A 16,969-nucleotide genomic window follows, 5' to 3' on the forward strand; every position below is an offset into this window, starting at 1 on the left:
TTGTATTAAGTGCTTTAAACCTGTTGGTTTAACCCGCACTATGCCCAATGAAGTATTCAAGATTATCCCCTTTAATTGATGAAAATTTAAAGTATATAGAATTTGAATAACTTGTCAAAGGCAATATGGCTAAAAGTGGGGAGAATCAGGATTTGACCCATCGAGTGTAGTTCCAGATTGTACACTTAAGTAACATTCTTTTTTCCTTAAATACCTGCATGATATCCTTTTACATTGATGTAGTTACTTTTATTTACAATTCTACTACTGATAGACACTTCTGGTTTTTCCAATCTCACGTCATCACAGACAAAGCTATGTTGAATAAGCTTACATATGTAATCATACCACACATGTGCAAGTACATCCAATGGCTAAATTCATAGGAGTAGGATTTCTGGACCAAAGTTCCAGAAATATTTTTGCACACATGATTTTGACAGATATTGCCCTCTCCAGGTGTTGTATCAATTCACACCAGCACTAACAATGCAGGCGTATTTGTTTCCCCACATCCTCATCAAAACAGTGTGTTTCAAATACTTGTATATTGGGCAACATGGTAGGTAATGAGTGATAGGTTATAGTGGTTAAAATACCCATTAGCATTATTATGAACTAGGCTGGGGATTTTAAAAACACATTTAGAGGCATTATGTATTTTCCCTTCTATAAATGTATTTGTCACACTGATAGGCCAGAACTGACTCAGTTCAGTTCAGTCGCTCAGTCGTGTCCGACTCTTTGTGACCCCATGAATCGCAGCACGCCAGGCCTCCCTGTCCATCACCGACTCCTGGAGTTCACTCAGACTCATGTCCATCGAGTCAGTGATGCCATCCAGCCATCTCATCCTTGGTCATCCCCTTCTCCTCCTGCCCCCAATCCCTCCCAGCATCAGAGTGTTTTCCAATGAGTCAGCTCTTCGCATGAGGTGGCCAAAGTGCTGGATTTTCAGCTTTAGCATCATTCCTTCCAAAGAAATCCCAGGGCTGATCTCCTTCAGAATGGATTTGTTGGATCTCCTTGCAATTCAAGGGACTCTCAAGAGTCTTCTCCAGCACCACATCTCTTCTTGCTATTCTTCGGAACTCTGCATTCAAATGGGTATATCTTTCCTTTTCTCCTTTGCCTTTCTCTTCTCTTCTTTTCTCAGCAATCCATAAGGCCTCCTCAGAAAACTATTTTGCCTTTTTGCATTTCTTTTTCTTGGGGGTGGTCTTGATCAATGTCTCCTGTAGAATGTCATGAACCTCCATCCATAGTTCTTCAGGCACTCTGGGTATCAGATCTAATCCCTTGAACCTATTTGTCACTTCCTCTGTATAATCATAAGGGATTTGATTTAGGTCATACCTGAATGGTCCAGTGGTTTTCCCTACTTTCTAGTAGGGAAAGTACTGATACTGGTCTAGTACTTTCCGTACAAGGCAAGCTATTCAATATCACAGTAATCCAAGTCTATGCCCCAACCAGTAATGCTGAAGAAGCTGAATTTGAATGGTTCTATGAAGACCTACAAGACCTTCTAGAACTAACACCCAATAAAGGTGTCCTTTTCATCATAGGGGTCTGGAATGCAAAAGTAGGAAATCAAGAGATAGCTGGAGTAACAGGCAAATTTTGCCTTGGAGTACAAAATGAAGCATGGCAAAGGCTAACAGAGTTTTGCCAAGAGAATGCACTGGTCATAACAAACACCCTCTTCCAACAACACAAGAGAAGACTCTACACATGAACATCACCAGATGGTCAATACTGAAATCAGATTGATTATATTCCTTTCAGCCAAAGATGGAGAAGCTCTATCCAGTCAGCAAAAACAAGACTTGGAGCTGACTGTGGCTTAGATCATGAACTCCTTATTGCAAAATGCTGTGTTAAAATGCTCTATTGTATGTTTGCTTTCACTTTCATTATTTTCATTTTATCTTTAATGATTCTTTGTTTTTCTTTGCACTTATCTTGCTATTTTTTAACTTATCCTGTTATTTTTTAACTTCTGAAGATGGATGGTTAGCTCATTTTCTGCCATTCTTCTTCTTAAAATTTTATTTTTATTGAGATATAATTTATATACAACATTACTAGTTTTAGGTGTATAACATAATGTTTTGTTATTTCTATATATTTAAGAAAGATCACCACGGTAAGTCTATTTAATATCTGCTATCATTCATAGTTCCAAAATGTTTTCTTTTGATGAGTACTTTTAAGACTGACTCTCTTACTGTTCAGCTGCACCCTGCAGGCCTACAAGACCTGTGCTTTCTCAGCTTCAAGACTGAAGAAAGAGCCCAGAGCCCAAGACAGAGACATCAGTGGTTTAATGGATGGGGGATCTTACAGTCTGAAGCGAGGTCGTGGTGTGATACCTCACCGTGTGTTGTGGATGGCAGGCAGGATATGGCTGCAGTCTTCATTCTGGGGAAGGGGAGATGGCCAGTTATAGGCAATTAATGTCAAGTTGGCTCATTGGTTACCAGGGAAACTAGTGGAGGAGCACGCCCCTCACTGCCCCAATGATAAGAACATTTGTGTGTAGCTGGGGCTGGAGGCATGTACGTGGGAAGGTCAGTCATGTGAGTAGGGTATAGGTGAAGCAGGCACTGGTCAAGCAGGGGATGGACAGAGAGCAAGACAACAGGCATCTTGAGAGGTCTGCTGCTGCTGCTAAGTTGCTTCAGTCGTGTCTGACTCTGTGCGACCCCATAGATGGCAGCCCACCAGGCTCCCCATCCCTGGGATTCTCCAGGCAAGAACACTGGAGTGGGTTGCCATTTCCTTCTCCAAAGCATGAAAGTGAAAAGTGAAAGTGAAGTCGCTTAGTCCTGTCCGACTCTTCGCGACCCCATGGACTGCAGCCTACCAGGCTCCTCCGCCCATGGGATTTTCCAGGCAAGAGTACTGGAGTGGGGTGCCATTGCCTTCTCCTGAGAGGCCTGATTGTACACTTAGCAACTTTCAAGCCCAGTAGATGCCTAAAACTGCAGACAGTACTGAATTATATATATATAAAGTGTTTTTTCCTGTACATAAATACCTATGTCAAAACTTAATTTATAAATTAGGCACAATAAGAGAATATCCAAGTTGCCAGCCTCACTGCTTGGGTACTTTGGGGCCATTACTAAGTAAAATAACATTTACTTGAACACAAGCACTGTGATACTGCCACACATCATCCAGATGGCTATGAAATGATTAATGGAAAGGATACGTTCATTTTCAGGTGGGACATAACAGGGCAGCAGGAGATTTCATCCCACTACCCAAAATAGTACACAATTTCAAATTTAACAATCGTTTCTAGATTTTCCCAATAAACTTTACAAACTGCAGCTCAAAGCAAGTAACTGAAACTGCAGAGAATGAAACCAAAGATAAGGGGGGACTACTCTATGCAATACAGTGTTATTAACTACAGTCACCATACTGTGCATTACTTCCCCATGTCATTTGTTTTATAATTGAAAGTTTGTACCTTTGATCTCTCTGACAACCAATGAACACTTCTCTGTATCTATCAGTTTGGCTTTTTGCTTTTCTTTGTTTTCAAATCCACATATAAGTGACATGATGTGGTATTTGTCTTTCTCTGGCTAACTTATTGGGCTTCCCAGGTGGCACTAGTGGTAATGAACCTGCCTGTTAATGCAAGTGATGTAGGAGACCTGGATTCAATTCCTGGGATGGGAAGGTCCCTGGAGGAGGGCATGACAACCCACTCCAGTATTTTTGCCTAGAGAAATCCCACAGACAGAAGAGCCTGGCAGACTACAGTCCATTGGGTCACAAAGAGTCAGACACGACTGAAGTGACTTAGCAAGCACATCTGACTTATTTCACTTAGCGTTATACCCTCCAAGTCCATTCATATGGTTGCTGATACTGGATCTCCTCTTTTATGGCTTAATAATAGCCCATTGTATTAATATCCATTAATATCTCATTGTACACCATGTCTTTATCCATCCATATGTCTATGGACACTTAAGCTGCTTTCATATCTTAGCTATTGTAAGTAACACTGCAATAAAAATTGGTGTGCAAATAGCTTTTTGAGTTACTATTTTCATTTTCTTCAGATAAATATCCAGAAGTGGGATTGCTGGATCAGAGGGTAGTTCTATTTTTGTTTTCTTTTTGAAGACCTACCATCCTGTTCTCCACAGTGGCTGCATCAATTTACATTCCCACCAACAGTGCAAAAGTACTCCCTTTTCTATACATCTTTGCCAACACTTGTTATTGTCTTTTTGATAATAACAATTCTGACAGATGTGAGTTGATATCTTATTGTGGTTTAGATTTCCATTTCCCTGATGATTAGTGATGTTGAGCACCTTTTCATGTACCTATTGGCCAGATCTGTGTCTTCTTTCCTCTTTTCTAATATATACATTTAATGATATCCATTTCACCTAATTGAGCTATCTTCCCAAGTTTGGTCTGTTACATCTCCACTTCCACCCAGTTGAATGTGCTTTATCATTTGCACCCAGATAGATGGGAAAGTGTTAGTCTCTCAGTCATATCTTACTCTTTGTGCCCCCATGGACTGTGGCCCACCAGGCTTCTCTGTCCATGGCATTTTCTAGGTAAGAATACTGGAGTGGGTACCCATGCCCTTCTCCAGGGGATCTTCCCAACTCAGGAATCAAACCCAGTCTCCTGAATTGCAGGCAGACTCTTTACCATCTGAGCCACCAGGCAAGCTCCCCCAGATAGATGATACAAAGTGAAATGGGAACTGATTTACTTATGGTTCAGTCACCTGACTCAGAAGGTGTAAGTTCTTGGGGTCTCAGCTAAAATTAGGGATGGTCACCACTTTTGGTTAGCTCTGAGACTTAAAGCACAGCTCAGTTTTATAGCTGTTTACTTTTACATAGACAACTCTGGATAGAAGCTGTTTTCAGTTGTAGGCTTGCTCTGCTGGTCCTGTCTTCTCCTAAGAGATCCAGTAATTACACAAAGTAATTCCTCAGCATCTTCTTCGAACCAACCTGATTTAATGTTTTTCTTTATGTATCCCCTGAGCTTTTTAATTACTCTCAGCAGATCCACTGGTCCTTGCAACTTACTTCACATTTATCAGAATATGGAGTCTGTTATCTTCATGTAGGTGGTGAGTATCATATGTATCACTTAGATCCATCTTATTTGTTATTTATTTAGTTCTTCTATGTTGTTATTAATTGTGTGCACTTTATCTATCATGCCCTGAGAGAGGCCATGGCAAGTCTCATACTGCTAATTTGTGTATATAAGAATCACAAGTGTTATATCATCTTAGGAAATTGTATTCTTCTGCAATAAAATATACCCTTTGTCTGGTGTATTGTATCTCTTCTTCATTCATTCTCTCCCTGTTTTAAATTGTGATTCAAATTTAATTTCTCCTTCCTTCCTTTCTTTCATGTTATTTGCATTTGTCCGGAAAATCAACTTGCCAAGGCTAGGCTATCTCCTTCATGGACCACAGAATTGTCATGGAGAAGGGGTATGTGTAACTTAATGAAGTTATGAGCCATGCTATGCATGGCCACCCTAGACTGATGGGTCATAGTGAAGAGTTCTAAAAAAACATGGTCTGCTGGAGGAGGAAATGGTGATTCACTTCAGTATTCCTGCTGAGTGATCCCCATGAACAGTATGGAAAGGTAAAAAGATATGACCCTAGAAGATGCAGCCCCAGGTCAGAAGGTGTCCATTATGCTACTGGGGAAGAATTAAGGGCAGAACTAATAGCTCCAGAAAGAATGAAGCAGCTGGGCCAAAGCAGAAACGACACTCAGTTGTGGATGTGTCTGGTGGTGAAATTAGTCCTATGTTGTAACAAACAATGTTGCAAAGAAATCTGGACTGTTAGGTCCAGGAATCAAGGCAAACTGCACGTGGTCAAGCAGGAGATGCACTATGGCTGATTCATGTTGATGTTTTATAGAAAGCAATGTAAAACTGTAAAGCAATCATCCTTCAACTAAAAATAAATTATTTTTTTTTAAAAAGAAGGCAGGAGATGCAAAATTGGTCTTGGACATCTTAGGAATCAGTGAACAAAAATGGATGAGAATGGGTGAATTTAATTCAGATGACCATTATATCTACTACTATGGGCAAAAATCTCTTAGAAACAATGCAGTAGACTTCATAGCCAACAAAAGTTTCCAAAATACAGTACTTGGGTCAACTTCAAAAATGACAAAATGATCTCAGATTGTTTCCAAGGCAAACCATTCAACATCATAGTAGTAGTAGTAGCAGCAGCAGCAGCAGCAGCAGCAGTGTTAATCACTCAGTCAGGTTCAATTCTTTGTGACCCTATGGACTGTAGCCTGCCAGGCTCCTCTGTCCATGGAATTCTCCAGGCAAGGATACTGGAGTGTGTTACCATTCCTTTCTCCAGGGGATCTTCCCTACCCAGGGATCAAACCCTGGTCTCCCACATTGTGGGCAGATTCTTTACCATCTGAACCACAGGGAAGACCAACATAGTAATCCAAGTCTATGTCCCAACCACTAATGCCAAAGAAGCTCAAGTTGACTGGTTCTATGAAGATCTACAACACCTTCTAGAACTAACACCAAAAAGATGTCCTTTTCATCATAAAGGATTAGAATGCAAAAGTCGAGAGATATTGGAATAACAAGCAAGTTATTTGTACTTGGAGTACAAAGTGAAGCAGGGCAAAACCTAACAGAGTTTTGTCAAGAGAATATGATGGTCACAGCAAACACTTTTCCAACAACACGAGAAATGACTCTTTACATAGATATCACCAGATGCTCAATAACGAAACCAGAATGATTATGTCTTTGCAGTTAAAAATGGAGAAGCTCTATACAGTCAGCAAAAAATAAGACTTAGAGCTGACTGTGGCTCAGTTCATGAGCTCCTCAGTGCAAACTTCAGGCTTAAATTGAAGAAAATAGGGACAACCACTGAGCCATTCAGGTGCGACCTAAATCAAATCCCTCATGATTATACAGTGGAAGTGAGGTGGCAAATAGATTCAAGAAAATAGTTCTGATAGATAGAGTGGCTGAAGAACTGTGGATGGAGGTTCATAACACTGTACAGGAGGCAGTGACCAAAACCATACCAAAGAAAAAGAAATGCAAGAAGGCAAAGTGGTATTCTGAGGAACTTTACAAATAACTGAGGAAAGAAGAAAAGCAAAAGGCAAGGGAGAATGTGCAAAATATACTCAATTAAATGCAAAGTTCTACAAGGAGAGAGAAGAAGCCTTTCTTAAATGAACAATGCAAAGAAACAGAGGGAAACAAATAGAATGGGAAAGACTAGACAGAGATTTATCCAAGAAAAATGGAGATATCAAGGGACCATTTCCTGCAAGGATGGTCACTAAAAGGACAGAAATGGTAAGAATCTAACAGAAACAGAAGAGATTAAGACAAGGTGGCAAGAATACACAGAAGAACTATGTACGAAAAGTCTTAATGACCTGGATAAACACGATGGTATGGTCACTCACCTAAAGCTGGACTTCCTGGAGTATGAAGTCAACTGGGCCTTAACAAGCATTACTAGGAACAAAGCTAGTGGAAGTGAGAGAATTCCAGCTGAGTTTCTGAAATCCTGAAAGATGATGCTGTTAAAGTGCTGCCCTCACTATGTCAGCAAATTTAGAAAACTCAGCAGTGGCCAAAGGACTGGAAAAAGTAAGTTTTCACTCCAATCCCAAAGAAGGGCAATGCCAAAGAATGTTCGAACTATCATACAATTGCACTCACTTCACATGCTACCAAGTTATGCTCATCAAAGTAGGCTTTAATAGTATGCGAATCTAGAACTTCCAGATGTACAAGCTGGTTTTAGAAAAGGTAGAGGAACCAGACATCAAATTGCTGATATTCACTCGATCATAGAGAAAGGAAGGAAATTCCAGAAAAAAATACATCTATTTCTGCTTTATTGACTATACTAAAGCCTTTGACTGTGTGGATCACAGCAAACTGGAAAATTCTCAAAACTGAGAGAATTGTACCATCTTCCTTGTCTCCTGAGAAGCCTGTATGCAGATCAAGAAGTAACAGTTAGAACCTTACATGGAACAACTGACTGATTCAAAATTGGGAAAGGAATATGACAAGGCTGTATATTATCACCTTGCTTACTTAAGTTGTATGCAGTGCACATCATGGGAAACACAGGCTGGAGTCAAGATGGCTGGGAGAAATAACAACTTCAGATATGCAGATGATACCACTTTAATGGTAGAAAGTGAAGAGGAACTAAAGAGCCTCTTGATGAGAGTGAAAGAGGAGAGTAAAAAAGCTGGCTTGAAACTCAACATGAAAAAAAAAAACAACAACTAAGATCATGGTATCCAGTTCCATGTTTCCATGGCAAATACGAGGAAAAAGTGGAGACAGTGACAGTTTTTCTTTTCTTGGGCTCCATAATCACTGCAAATGGTGACTGGAACCATGAAATTAAAAGACGCTTGATCCTTGGAAGAAAAGCTATGACAAATCTAGGCAGCATATTAAAAAGCAGAGATATCACTTTGCCAGCAAAGGTCCATATAGTCAAAGATATTGTTTTTCCAGTAGTTTTGTATGGATGTGAGAGTTGGACCATAAAGAAGGCTGAGAGCCGAAGAATTGATGCTTTTGAATTGTGGTGCTGGAGAAGACTCTTGGGAGTTTCTTAAACTGCAAGATCAAACCAGTCAATCCTAAAGGAAATCAACCCTGAACATTCACTGGAGGGACTGATGCTGAAGCTGAAGTTCCAATACTTTGGCCACCTGATGTGAAGAGCCGACTCATTGGAAATGACCCTGATGTTGGGAAAGATCGAAGGCAAAAGGAGAAAGAGTGGCAGAGGATCAGATGGCTGAAGAGCATCATCGACTCAATGGTCATGTGTTTGAGCAAACTCTGGGAGATGCTGAAGGACAGGGAAGCCCGGCTTGCTGCATGTGTTCATGGGGTTGCAAAGGGTCGGACACAACTTAGTGACTGAGCAATAAATGTGTGTATCTATATCTATATATACAGCACATCTTTACCCATTCATCTGTCAAAGGATATTTAGGTTGCTTCCATGTGTGACTATTGTAGATACTTGGTGCTATGAACATAAAGGTGCATGTATCTGTTTGAATTAATAGTTTTCTTCTTTTCTGGATAGATACCTGAGATTTGGGTTGCTGAATCATATGGCGACTCTATTTTTAGTGTTTTAAGGAAAATCCTTAATGTTCTGCACAGTGACTGCACCAATTTACATTCCTACCAACAGTGTAGGAGGGTTCCCTTTTCTCCACAATTTCTCTACCATTTATTATTTGTAAACATTTTGATGAAGGCCATTCTGGCTGGTATATATTTATACACTTCTTTAACATTCCATCTTTCTTCTTTCCATTCTGAAGCTGTAAGTTTTCTCTAGTTATATCCTTCCTTTGTGTTTGGAGAGCTTCGTTAAACCATTTTTCTAGGGATATATTTGTAATTGACTAATTATTGTAACTTTCCTTGTTTTGAGTATATCTTTTCTTTCCCCTCATTCCTAAAGGAATGTATCTCCATATGTAAAATTTAAGTTATGGATTCTTTTCTAAAGAACTCAATAAATATTGGTCAAGGACACAATCTCTTAGGTACAAGATGAATAATTTCTGATAATCTAATGTACAGCATTGTGATTGGATTTAATAATACTTGGCATTGCAAGGAAGAGTTTGTATGTGCTGTCACCACAAAAAAAGGTAATTATATGAGGTGATGGGTATGTTAATTAATTTGATTGTGTTTATCATTTCTTTATGTATATGTCAATCAATCATCACATTGTACAACCTCCGAAACAAACAGGACTGGGAAAAATGACATACCACTTCGTTATGTCCTCCATGGTTTGAGACAAAAAAAAAATCTACTAGAATCTGTTTCCCTCTCTAAATAACATATCACTCTGAGTGTTTCATCTCTTGATTATTTTCTTGGTCTTGAGCTTTCAGTAATTCAAAGTGTTGAAAAAGAATATTTTGAGTTTATCCGATTTTGAATTCTCTCATTTCCTGGAGCCTGTAGTTTTTTGGTTTTTCATTTCTTTTCCTTAAATTTGGGAAGTTTTCAGACACTATTTTTAAAACAAATCTTTTAAAGAAAATGACATTTTATGTCTTAAATAATATCTGTTTGGAGACCCCCAAGATAACTGAAAGTACTGCAACATGGTAGCAATATGCTTATTAAAAATAAACTTTACATTTTGCAACAGTTTTTAGATTTTTAGAATTACAATAAACAGTGACAATTCTCATATTATTATCATTTTATGTTAATATGGTACATTTATCACATTAATATACTAATATTGATAATAATCATTAAACAAAGCCTATGCTTTATTCATACTGTCTTAGCTTTTCTCTAATGTCCAGGATCCCATCCAGGATACTGACTCACATTTAGTAGTCATGACTTCTTAGGATTCTTGTGGTTATGACAGTTATGTAGATGTGATTTTTTAATGCTCCTGACAATCTGAAAATAATATAGCTATTCCCAAGTTCTCTTGCTTACTGTTAGAATAATATGATTTTTCCCATCGCTTTACCCTATCAGAAACAGTTAATATAAAATGGATTAATATAAAATGAGGACATACATATATCTGGGCTGATCCATGTGGATGTATGTCAGAAACCAACACAATATTGTAATTATCTTTCAATTGAAAATAAAAAAAATTTTTAAATATGTTCCTGTTGACAATACTTACTTGTAAATTTATAAAATCCACTATGACATTTATTTGGAATTTATAGACCATTCAGAAAGAAATAGTTGCATTAAAATCAGTTATGTTTGTAGATGCTTTCTATCCATTACAATAAGCTTCTTTTCCTGCCTTCTACAATTGTAACAGAATGTTTTATAATAAGCCAATTCATTTCTCAGGCTTCTTCGGTGGGTCAGACGCAGGTTGGATGCCTAGCTTGGAGAGATCCCCTTGAGAAGAAACTGCAATCCACTCCAGTATTCTTACTTGGGAAATCCCCTGGGCAGAGGAGCCTGGTGGGCTACAGTCCATGGGATCACATAGAGTCAAACACAGCTGAGCAACTAAGCATGTAATATCTATGGAGCCCTTGAGGTGTACTGGTCACCCTGCCTGGGTTCTGTCATTATTATGCAGAGACAGACTTAAATTCCGCTTCCAATGACTCCATCTGGCCCTTGGGAGACACTTCTGACTCCTAATCAAAAAGTGCTAAGGATTTTAAAATATTTTTATTGTGGTAAATTTATACATAGCATGACATTCCTCTTTTAACAATTTCAAGCGTACAATTCAATGGGATTAATTAGGTTCACGATATTGTAGAACTGTCACCACTCTTTTCAAAATTTTTCATTCCTTTGCAAACATCTGTTCACACTAAACACTACCACCCAGTCCACGGTATCCTCTAACCTACTTTCAGCTGTCTCTATGAATTTGCCTATTCTACACTTTTCATATCTGTATGATATCTGTATTTCATATGATATCTGTATTTGTCCTTTGTGTCTGGTTTATTTGATTCAACATATGTTTTCAAGATTAACCATCTTGTAGCATGCATCTAGAAGACACACAAGCATAGAAATAACAAGGTTTCCATGTTCTTTTGGGTTGATAAGAAAAATTTAGAAGCAGCCTTTGCTAGCCCACTGTAGGCATGTGCATAATTCACTGTATGTCTTTCCAGCCACATCTCCAATATTTTAGGGGAATATTGCATTTCCCCTCCTCCTGACAAGCCTGCCAAGTAATGGATGTGATGTTTCAACAAATGAGTGAGTGAGAATGTCCTGACTCCTACCAGACAGAAGAGAATTAAAAAGGCTTTTCATTACAGACCATTTATTTTCTACACAGAATTAAATTAAGTGAAATAAGAAATTATCCACACTGATTTCTCAGACCTCTAATAGTAGCTTTCTTTTCTCAGTGGGTGAATTACTTTAAGATTCAGTTCAGTTCGGTTCAGTTCAGTCACTCAGTCGTGTCCGACTCTTTGCGACCCCATGAATCGCAGCACGTCAGGCCTTCGTGTCCATCACCAACTCCCGGAGTTCACTCAGACTCACGTCCATCGAGTCAGTGATGCCATCCAGCCATCTCATCCTCTGTCGTCCCCTTCTCCTCCTGCCCCCAATCCCTCCCAGCATCAAAGTCTTTTCCAATGAGTCAACACTTTGCATGAGGTGGCCAAAGTACTGGAGTTTCAGCTTCAGCATCATTCCTTCCAAAGAAATCCCAGGGCTGATCTCCTTCAGAATGGACTGGTTGGATCTCCTTGCAGTCCAAGGGACTCTCAAGAGTCTTCTCCAACACCACAGTTTAAAAGCATCAATTCTTCAGCGCTCTGCCTTCTTCACAGTCCAACTCTCACATCCATACATGACCACTGGAAAAACCATAGCCTTGACTAGACAGACAGTTGGCAAAGTAATGTCTCTGCTTTTGAATATGCTATCTAGGTTGGTCATAACTTTTCTTCCAAGGAGTCTTTTAATTTCATGGCTGCAGTCACCATCTGCAGTGATTTTGGAGCCCCCCCAAAATAAAGTCTGACACTGTTTTCACTGTTTCCCCATCTATTTCCCATGAAGTGATGGGACCAGATGCCATGATCTTCGTTTTCTGAATGTTGAGCTTTAAGCCAATTTTTTCGCTCTCCTCTTTCACTTTCATCAAGAGGCTTTTTAGTTCCTCTTCACTTTCTGCCATAAGGGTGGTGTCATCTGCATATCTGAGGTTATTGATGTTTCTCCCAGCAATCTTGATTCCAGCTTGGGTTTCTTCCAGTCCAGCATTTCTCAGGATGTACTCTGCATATAAGTTGAATAAGCAGAGTGACAATATACAGCCTTGACGTACTCCTTTTCCTATTTGGAACCAGTCTGTTGTTCCATGTCCAGTTCTAACTGTTGTTTCCTGACCTGCATACAGGTTTCTCAAGAGGCAGATTAGGTGGTCTGGTATTCCCATCTCTTTCAGAATTTTCCACAGTTTATTGTGATCCACACAGTCAAAGGCTTTGGCATAGTCAATAAAGCAGAAATAGATATTTTTCTGGAACTCTCTTGCTTTTTCCATGATCCAGCGGATATTGGCAATTTGATCTCTGGTTCTTCTGCCTTTTCTAAAACCAGCTTGAACATCTGAAAGTTCATGGTTCATGAGCAGTGCAATTGTACACTCCCTTCCAAACCTCATCAAAGAAGCTCAGCCATCTCAGGTGAGAAAGACAGAAAAAAAAACATATTTCAGGGCTTAATCTATGTAGAAACAAACTGTTCACCACTTCTCTCCCTTCAGGTCACTCTTTTCTGATAGAAACCCAACATGATTGACAGTAATAGCAACAATCTACTACTTCTCCTTTCTCACTTCGGTATCTGAAGACTTTGCTTCTTTTATTGCATAAGGAACAACATGGAACATGCTTGGAACAACAACATGCATGAAACAATTAATATCAACAATATATTAATTCTGGCATTGGGTCAAATATGTCAGGGGAACAAAGCTGACACGATAAAGAACCACTCTGCCTCTGTGAGTGGCAATCATCTACTGTCATGAAATGGCATTATGAGGCACAAGAAAGGTTTGTAGGAACTATACTTGCTGTTATGGCAGAAGCCTGCTGGACTCAGCAGATGCTCATGGGATAAATATACATCAAGGTCATTCCTTGTGAACAGGTGACCAGACCTGCTGTCTATGTGATCAGCTTGGCAGCACCTCTACCTATGGTCAGTACATCAAGCTTCACACATCCTGAGTTAGGCCCTAAAGTCCTTTCTTAGCCCATAACTGAGTTCCTATGTTCACAGTTTTCACTTGTGACCTTGTGTGCAGAATGACGAATGTGGGACAGGAGCAGTTGTGAGCCACTAGGTGAGCCCTAACTGTGCAAGCATCATCTACCATCACAGTAGGGCCGGAACCAAAGTAGGCCCCCTTCCTGAATTGGAATATGCCCAGCACAGTGCTGAGCAAACAGTGGACTTCATTCCCTTGCCCTGTCAGTATTTCCCACAGTGATTTTGCTGAGCCAGGGGGTGGCTGTTAGAACCCCTGGCAGAGGTGCAGAGTAATGTGTGGTGGAGTCACCAATCAGAACCCCAACAAGACACCTTTCCCTTCCTCTAGGAAGCTCTGGTCCCTCATCAAAACAAGGAGATAATGCCGCATCCCTCCTTTGCACAATTGTTGTGAGGACTGAACAATACAGCAGGTGTGAAAGCGCTTGGACAGTGTATGTGACTCAATCCTGTGAGTGTATTCCCTTCAGTGCATATTTATTCCTTACCCTTGACTTGATTTTCGGCTCTAGGAGCTCTGCTTTTCCTTTCTCACTAGATTTGTCCATTTCTTACCCTCAGCATTTCCTGCCAATGCTCTGTGGTAGGAAAAACTAATTTTGGTCAAAGCAGTAACATGTTTGGTCCCCAGGTGGGACTTGGGGTTTCTCCAATCCAGTCATGGCTACACCAAGTCTCTTTGTCAAGTGATGATTTTTCCAGCCTCCTCTATAGCTAAAGGTGGCTCTGTGATCAAGTCCTGCCCAGTGAGATGTATGGAGAATGTGCTGGGGACTTCTCTGGTTTTTGCCTTTTTTATTGAGAAGGCCAGATGCGGCACAGGAAGGTAGGGGCACTTGGAATGCAATAGAGGTGCCTGGAGCTCTTGCAAAGACAGCTGTGTGACTGCATGAGGCTGTCACCTTAACCTGAAAAAAAAAAAGAGTGCAGCAGGGAAATGGAAGCCATGGAGACCTGTGATGTCCTGGAGCAGATGAATCAGAAAATGGGTGCTTCCTGACTTCTCATAGCAAACAAAAACAAAAAGGAACAAACAAATGTCCAAAAAACAAACAAGAAAAAAGTAAGGCCTTATTTATTTACCTTTAATTCTGAACCTTCACTTAAATTCACTTGAAGTTAACTTTTACAAATTCTAATACTGGCTCTATAGCCAGAAATTCTTATTTCATTAGTCTATTTTATAGATTTGGATATTTTAAACAACTGTCTATTATAGATATTTTCAAACCGATACACAACAGGTTAACTATTATAATGTACTCCCATGCAAGTCCACCCAACTTCAAGTGTAATTCTTGGTCAATTTTACTTCATGTAAACCTATTAATTTCCCCATCCCTCTAGGTTTTCTTCAGACAAATCTTAAACATTTTATCAGTCAATCCACAGATATTCATAATATAGCTCTTAAAGATAAAGACAACTTTAGTGACAAAATGCATGCCATTATCATGCCTGAAGTGTTAAAGTGTTAGTCACTCAGTCATGGTCTATTTTTTGTGACCCCATGGACTGTGGCCCACCAGGCTCCTCTGTCCATGGGGTTCTCCAGGGGAGAATACTGGAATAGGTAACCACTCCTTTCTCCAGCAGATCTTCCCAACCTGGGAACGAACATCGGTCTCCTTCATTGCAGGTTGATTCTTTACAGTCTGAGCCACCAGGGAAGCCCATTATCATGCCTAGACAAGAGTTAATGGCCACTTAGTATCTTCAGTATTCACGGTAAAGTTTCCCTTGTGTGTTCTACTCAGTTGTGTTGACTCGTTGTGACCCTATGGACTGTAGCTTGCTAGGTTCCTGTCCATGGGATTCTCCATGGAATAATATTGGAGTGGGTTGTCATGCCCTTCTCCAGGAGATCTTCCGATTGCGGGTGGATTCCTTTCCCACTGAGCCACATGGGAAGCCCAAAGTTTCCCTTGTGTGGTGGTGTGTGTGCCTGTTCAGTCACGTCCGACTGTCTGCGACGCTATGGACTGCATCCTGCCAGGCTTTGTCCATGGGATTCTCCAGGCAAGACTATTGGAGTGGGTTGCCATTTCCTCTTCCAGAGGATCTTTCTGACCCAGGGATTGAACACGCGTCTTCTTTACTCTCTCATAAATGTTAACGTTTTCACCAATTCTGGATCCCATTTAGTCTCAGGCACTGCAGTTTTTCAATATGCCTGCTAATTCTCTGTAAAATTCCCCCTCTCTTGCTCTCTCTGTTTCTCATGAGAAATGAATCCTTTGCTCTACAGTCATTCACATGCAGCATTTTGCTGATTTCATCTCATTGGTATCATTTAATACACTCCTCTGTCCCCAGCTTTTCCTGCAAATTGGAGTTTAGACCTTGTCTTCTGGTTCAGTCTTCTAATTTGGCAAGAATGGCTCAGAGGCAGTGTGGCATTCATCCACTGGGAGGGGAATACTGTATGGTTGTCCCTATTTTTGTAGAGCAAGCAGATCCTGGTGCTCATTGCCTACAGTGCTTGTGTCATTTGAGGTTGAAAATGGAGATATTTTCATTCTATCTATGCTTCTTCATTTATTAGATGAAATTGTTCTCTGATGAGACACTTCCCTCATCCACTGTTTGGTAACCAGTGTTATAGTTCATGTGCCACACACAGGATAACGGTTTCATTATTTGCCTCTGCTTACCCAATTTCCAAATAATAAATCTATTTCCTAGTATTTAATCACAGCGACCATGAGGTCTTTGTTCCTTTAGAGCCACTATGAACCCCATATTTAATCACAGCTGGTGTGTTTTAATCCATTTTAGTTGTTAGTCTTATTGGCACTCAACTTGTCCCTACATTGTCCCTACGTGATGCAGACTCATAGTGTGAATCTGCCCACACAGGGGCAAGTGCAAAGCCAGCGCTCAGTTAGTGTGGGTTGCAGTACGTCAAAGAACTGAGTGAAGTGTATTGACATCATGCTTGACTGTTTTATTACAACATTATATTACTGTGCTCATCCCTCCACCAGATGTTTGAAACTGGCATTATCCCCTTGGCTGTCTTGGGTGTGATGCATACTACATTTGGAGACTGAAGAATGAAGACACCCTCTCCTTCATATTTCCCGTATTAAGTCTGTGTGAA

Source organism: Capra hircus (assembly GCF_001704415.2).
Source record: "Capra hircus breed San Clemente chromosome X unlocalized genomic scaffold, ASM170441v1, whole genome shotgun sequence".
Lineage (NCBI taxonomy): Eukaryota > Metazoa > Chordata > Mammalia > Artiodactyla > Bovidae > Capra > Capra hircus.